Raw genomic sequence first — 6,862 nt, forward strand, 5'->3', positions numbered from 1 at the left:
GATCTGCAGGAGCTGTGATGAGGCAGTTGGATTATCACTGATGTCCCTGAACTAGAGAGGGAGAAACAAGTGAATGTGCTTTGTCAAAACCCCAAAAGAACTGTGGATGTTGTAAATCAGGAACAACAAAGGAAATTTTTGAAAAATCTCAGCAGGTCCGGCAGCATTGAGAAATCAGAGTTAACATTTCAGGTTTGGTGACCCTTCCTCAGTTAACTCTGATTTCTCTTCACAGAATGCTGCCAGACCTGCTGAGCTTTTCCAGCAATTTCTGTTTTTGTACATGATAGTACTAGTAGGAAGGATATTGGCAGCAAGTTTTCAGGAATTGGATCAGCTTATCTGTATTTCTTTCTGTTTGTGAATGAGCTTTATTTTGGGGATCAAAATAGTTAAAAGAAATGTATTAAGGAATGGTATCTCTACTTGGACGTATAGAGTACACAGTTGTTTTGTAAATACTTTTAATCAATCTGTTCAGATATATTCTGACACACCTTTAGAGCAGGTGGGACTTGAACCTAGGCCTTCTGGTTCAGAGCTAGGGACATTATCATTACACCATAAGAAATCTCACATTTGCTTTATATAGTAGACAGAACATGTGCAACATATAAAGCAAGGGGCCGACAAAATAAAGATCTGGTCAGGCACCGCTTGAATCTTAATACGTTAATAGCACACACATAGCTATCTTTTTACTGAGAATGCCAAGGATTGGTTTATATCTCTACTTTACAGAAGTAGTAAGACTAATAACACAATACTATTTGGAGATAGGTTTTGCAAATATATTGCACAAAGATCAACATTGATAAGGAAACCTTAAGATAAGAGAATTTGAGTTGACCTCAGTGAAAACAAAACTGACAAAACCTTTAGCACAATGAAGTAAAGCAAGCACAGCCTGACCCTGAATTCACAGCACTGACAACATGGGGAAAAAATCTAAGTAAAAGTTGTATTTGAGTGGGTACCCTCAGAATTATTCTTTCAAATGGGCCATTCTGATCTATCGCAGCCTTCCACTTGACATCACCTATGCCATGTTGTTTTTTATAGCATAGAATTACATTCCTGGCAACCAGGAGAAAAAGCGGCACCACTTGTTTTTTTTTTGACTCGTGTTGGGCAATCATAGACACCAGCCTAGAACACTAGCAAAAGCTGACAAGCAGCTTCCGTAAAGCTGACATTACCAGAGAGAGAAAAAAAATGACAATTTATAAACAGTTCTAAGTATAGGCTTAAGACAGATGAAAACAAATAGTTACCTGGGCTTTGCAATTTGAGTTGTGACTTAATGCTTCCCCACTTATGTCGGATGTAAAGGAAAATTGCACTAAAATCCATTAATGACTTAAGTGGGGGAAGTAAAATTGTTAAAAACCGAAAGAACTGGAGTTGCTGTAAATCAGAGGCAAAAATAGAAGTTGCTGGAAAAGCTCAGCAGGTCTGGCAGCATCTGTGAAGAAAAAATCGGAGTTAATGTTTCGGGTCCGGTGACCCTTCCTCAGAACTTGTAAGATTGTTGCAGGCAGAAATATGATTTTTTTTAAATACTAAAACTTTCTGGTCATGTTAAAAGTTTTATCTTTTACAATTGATTGATTTTGAATTGGAAAAACATATTATTTGAATTTTAAACACAAAAACCAGACCGTACTTACTCAAAGTTTACATGAGCAATAACCTTCCTTTCCCATCATATTCCTTCTGGAACCATTTGCACAGAAGAACTTTCTACTCTTGTAGAGAGAAATCAGACTTTACGTTTCAGGTCCAATGAAACTTCTTTGAAAGGGGTTCTGAAGAGTGCTCACTAGACATGAAACATTAACTCTATTTCTCTCTCCACATATGCTGCCTGCTAAGTTTTGCAACTATTTCTGCTTTTGTTTCAGATCTCCACCATCCACAGTTCTTTCCTTATATCTCCCCCTCTCAACACTTCATCTTTTCACATACACTCTTTCATCCTTAGTGGCACATGATAAGCAGAAAACAAATAAGTAGAGCTTCTTTAGTGCCAAGTCCATATTGGTAGTCCTGTCTGTACTTCATTTGATGTAAACCTGGTTTTCTCTAAGATGTAGGAGCAGATGTGGACCATTCAGTCTGTTCCAGTCTTCTGCCCTCCAGCTAGTTGAGGCTGGAGACCATTGTTTTATCACTTCAAGGCAACCCTTCAGTTTAATATGAACCACCTCTTATCTCAAAAAGGTATTTATGTTACCAGACCCACTGAGTGGAAAGCCCCCAGAGCTTTCCGTTCTGATTTTGGATTTCCAGCATCCAAAGTGTTTTGCTCCTGCATTTTTCATCTTCTTCCTACTTCCCTTTATTGCCGACCCTTGACATTGCTTCCTTCACCCCGGGTGCTGCCCCGCCCCTCCCCCGCACCCTGTGCATTCCTGTCATTAGCAACTAGAGATTGTGATTGCCTCCAAGTGCCAGCAGGAGTTGCTGTTGTGACGTGTGCCCATACTCACTGCACACAATCACCTCATTTAGGACTGACAGGAGCTGGTGGTCAGAAAGGTTTGGCGTACAACCAGATGGCTGATACTAAGGCCATGACTTACAGGGCAGCAGTGATCCCTGCATTCCTATGTTCTCAGAGACTTTGACTATATGCAGCAGACACCTCAAAGCTCTGGAGGAGGACCACCAGTGGTGCCTTCACAAGATCCTCCAAATCAGGTGCCAACAAATGGTGGTCCAACAGCAGTATCCTCTCCTCAGCCAACCTGCCCAGTGTCAAGATGCTAATCGCTTGAAGCCTGTTCTGTGGGGTGGTCATTCATGCGTCTGATGCCAAACGTCCGAAGCAACAGCTCGACTTGGAACTCAGGTGCATCTCCCGGGAGAACAGCAGGAATGCCTTAGGAGAGCAACCCTGAAGAGGAAAAGGTTCAAGCTGAGTAAAGGGAGGTGCTGGCTCGTGGCCAACCAACCCGGAGATGGCTCATTGGGGAAGGCACTGAACACTTTGCAGGAATTTATGAGGCTTGTGCAGATGTAAAGCAAATGGAGTACACAAATCTCCATCGACCCCATAGACCCAACCCGTCCAACATCACCTGCCCCAAATGTAGCGGAGTCTGCAGATCATGCATTGGACTTAGCAGCGATGTCCAAACTCACTGAACTGGAGTGGGACCAAGTTGCTCTGGATCCACAGAGGCTGCTTGAGAAGGAGGAGGCAAACATAAAGTGTGGTCAGTGCCACTGCAATGAAAATCAAAGTAGCAGGAGAAAGGAAATATACTGAAATAAAAGGGGAAGGAGAAACATTTAGTTCTTGATCATTTGCAGAGGTGGTGTATATTTCTTCTCTCTATATCATCACTGCATAGCATTAATAGTGATACATATCTGGAACAGCTATAGGGTCAGAATCATAGAGATAAACAGCACAGAGACAGGCCCTTCAGCCCAACTTGTCCATGCTGCCCAGTTTTCACAATTAATCTAGTTCCATTTGCCTGCATTTAATCCATATCCCTCCATACCTACCCATCCATGTACCTATCCAAATGATTCTTAAATGACAAAATTGCACTCGCCTCCATCGCTACTTCTGGCAGCCCATTCCAGACACTCGACACTTACTGGACCTTTCTGTATCTCTCCCCTCTCACCTTAAACCTATGCTTTGTAGGTTTAGACTCCCCAACCATGGAGGAAAGCTGTTGGCTATCTATCTTATCTATGCTTCTCATGATTTCTATAAGGTCACTCCTCAGTCTCCTATACTCGAGGGAAAGAAGTCCCAGCCCATCCAGCCTCTTCTTATAACTCAAACCTTCCAGTTCAGGTAGCATCCTAGTAAGTCTTTTCTGCACTCTTTCTAGTTTAATAATATCCTTTCCATAGTAGGGCAACCAGAACTGCAAGCAGTACTCTAAATGTGACCTTATCAATGTGTTGTACAGCTGCAACAAGATGGCCCATATCCTCTACTCAATGCACTGACCATGAAAGCAAGCATGCTGAAAGCCTTCTTCACTGCCCTGTCTACAAGTGAGTCCATTTTACAGAGCTATGAACCTGTATCCCTACATCATTTTGTTCTAATAACACTCCCCTGGGCCCTACCATTGACTGTATAAATCCTGCCCTGGTTTGCTTTACCAAAATACAACACCTTGCATTTATCTAAATTAAATTCCATCTGCCATTCCTCAGCTCACTGGCCTAGTTGATCAAAATCTCGTTGTATTCCTAGATAACCTTCTTCACTGTCCATTACATCACCAATCTTGGTGTCATTTGCGAACTCACTAACCATACCTTCTAAATACTCAGCCAAATCATGTATATAAATGACGAATTAAGACAGATAGCGTGGATTGATTTTTTTCCTTTATAATTCTTGTCCTACCCGCTTATGCTGTTGATCAAACTCAGCAATTAAGCTGGAAGATATGAACAACAAACGTAGGTTGGGGAACTAAAGGAGGAGTTTGATCGCAAAACTCAAACATGAGAAACTAGCTGGAGATTCAGGGTGACTATTGCAGGCAGTGTCATCTAAAACACAATACGAACAACATACCCCCCATTATGGATAGGGGAATACGAGCTATCCTATTTCCTGAAGCATCTCTTTGGATTTTCTATGTAAAATGGAAAGAGGGCCAGTATATCTAAATAAAACCCAAAAGAACTGTGGATGCTGTAAATCAGGAACAAACACAAAGTTGCTGGACAAGCTCAGCAGGCCTGGCAGCATCTGTGCCAGACCTGCTGAGTTTTTCCAGCAACTTTGTTTTTGTTCCAGCACATCTAAATGTTGATGCTGAATGCTGCATGGCGGATCTTAAAGATCACACGTTCCTGAATCCAGAGACAGAACCAGCAAATGTAACTTGGTGCATTTGTCCATCCTTGAGCACAAAGGGACTTTGATCCCAATGGAGCACCAGAGGAATTTTGGACATTCGTCAACCAGGACTTGCACCAAGTTACCTTCAGAAGCTAGAGTGACTGAGAGAAGATGCATGCAGCCACTAGCTCACCAGAAAGCTGTATGAGACCATTAAGATTTAATAAAGAAAAGTGGGCAATAGTAATGAACTGGTATTAAATGCTGAACCCATGGCTGCCCTGACTGTTAAAAGTTAACCAGAACTTAGACATTAAAGAAACATCAACAGGGTAAAGTACGTGAAGGACATCAACTCGGAATAGCTTGTATAATAGGCAGAGTCATAACAATGTACAGTACATTTGTATACCACACTTTCTGTTTAAGAGATGTGAGTGGCTTGCAGTATTCAATAACTTGCATTCTTTCAGCCTCAGCTGACTTTCAACCATTCTTGATTCACAGTTGTAAATGAAAACCAGCCTCTATGTTCCATTCTCTAGAATCACCCTTGAATCAACATTGGACGAACTACCTTTTTCTTTTGAAAACATTATTTTGCAGTTGCCATCTCAACCACAGACAATCCACGTATTTACAAAATAATCTTGCAAATATATATCAGTAAAATGCCAAAACAGGCAATGTTTTTAGAAATACATTTGTTACTATTGTCCATTTAAAAATATATAGATAATTTATAGCACTTTTCTCACAAACTTTTAATTGTTTTAAAAAGAAAAAATGCCTCGCACTAATGTCAATTTGATTCTTATTGACAGAAACACACTTTACAATTCTTACTTAACTTACAGTCATAGAGTTATCCAACTGTACAGCATGGAAACAGACCCTTCAATCCAACTCGTCCATGCCGACCAGATACCCTAAATTAATCTAGTCCCATCTAAATCCACCAAGGGCCAAAGGTTTTTACACATTCACCCTGTCTCTGCACCTAATAATTTTCTCATGTGAAAAGGGGAGGTGATGGCCTAGTGGTATTATCACTGGACTATGAATCTAGAGACCCAGGTAATATCCTGGGGACCTATTCAATAAATATCTGGAATTAAGAGGCTAATGGTGACTGTAAATCCATTGTTGATTTTTTTTTGGAAAACCCCATCTGGTTCACTAATGCCCTTTAGGGAAGGAAACTGCCATCCTTACCTGGTCTGGCCTACATGTGACTCCAGACACACAGCAATGTGGTTGACTCTTAACTGCCCTCTGGGCAATTAGAGATGGGCAATAAATGCTGCCTAGCCAGTGACGCCCTCATCCCGTGAATGAATAAAGAAATTGTCCATAGTTCACCTCATTAACTGTGCATCAGGTTCCTATGGCTCACCATTCATCTGGTTCTCCCAAAAGGCCACAGGTGGATGCACTGGTCACCACAAGGACCTCCTGGGACCAGTGCCATCTTTAAAGACTAACCCACAGCTGCTCTGCACGGTCATTATCGTTTCTATTTGGCAGGTGAGAGACTGGGAATCTGCTCATCAATGAGGGGATATTATGTAATGATTAGGATGTTAATACTATTTTTGTAAATTGGCCTCTCACGGTTTACGAGTAAGAATCTCATCTTGCCATTCAACTCTGGGTTGAAAAATTGGACAACATGCTCTCGATGTCGGGAAGCTCCTGCCTGCTGAGTATTTCCAGCACTTTCTGTGTTTATTTCAGATTTCCAGAATCTGCTGCAGAATTTTTGATCATGTTCACTGAATTAGTTCCTCATACACCAACAAGCAGTTCCAAGTGGCACCTGGTGGTCAGAGTCTGGGAATGCAAGAGGACTCAAAGCAAATGTTTAAAATCGAGAACTTCACAGAGCTTCAGGTATTATATGATTTAAAAATGTAATAAAAAGCAGATGGGAAACAGATTAGAGAATCACATAGAGGTATCACATCAGAACTGAATGGAGAATGGATACGAGATAACAAGGTGTAGAGCTGGATGAACACAGCAGGCCAA

The sequence above is a fragment of the Rhincodon typus genome, chromosome 17, assembly GCF_021869965.1.
Source record: "Rhincodon typus isolate 14 chromosome 17, sRhiTyp1.1, whole genome shotgun sequence".
Lineage (NCBI taxonomy): Eukaryota > Metazoa > Chordata > Chondrichthyes > Orectolobiformes > Rhincodontidae > Rhincodon > Rhincodon typus.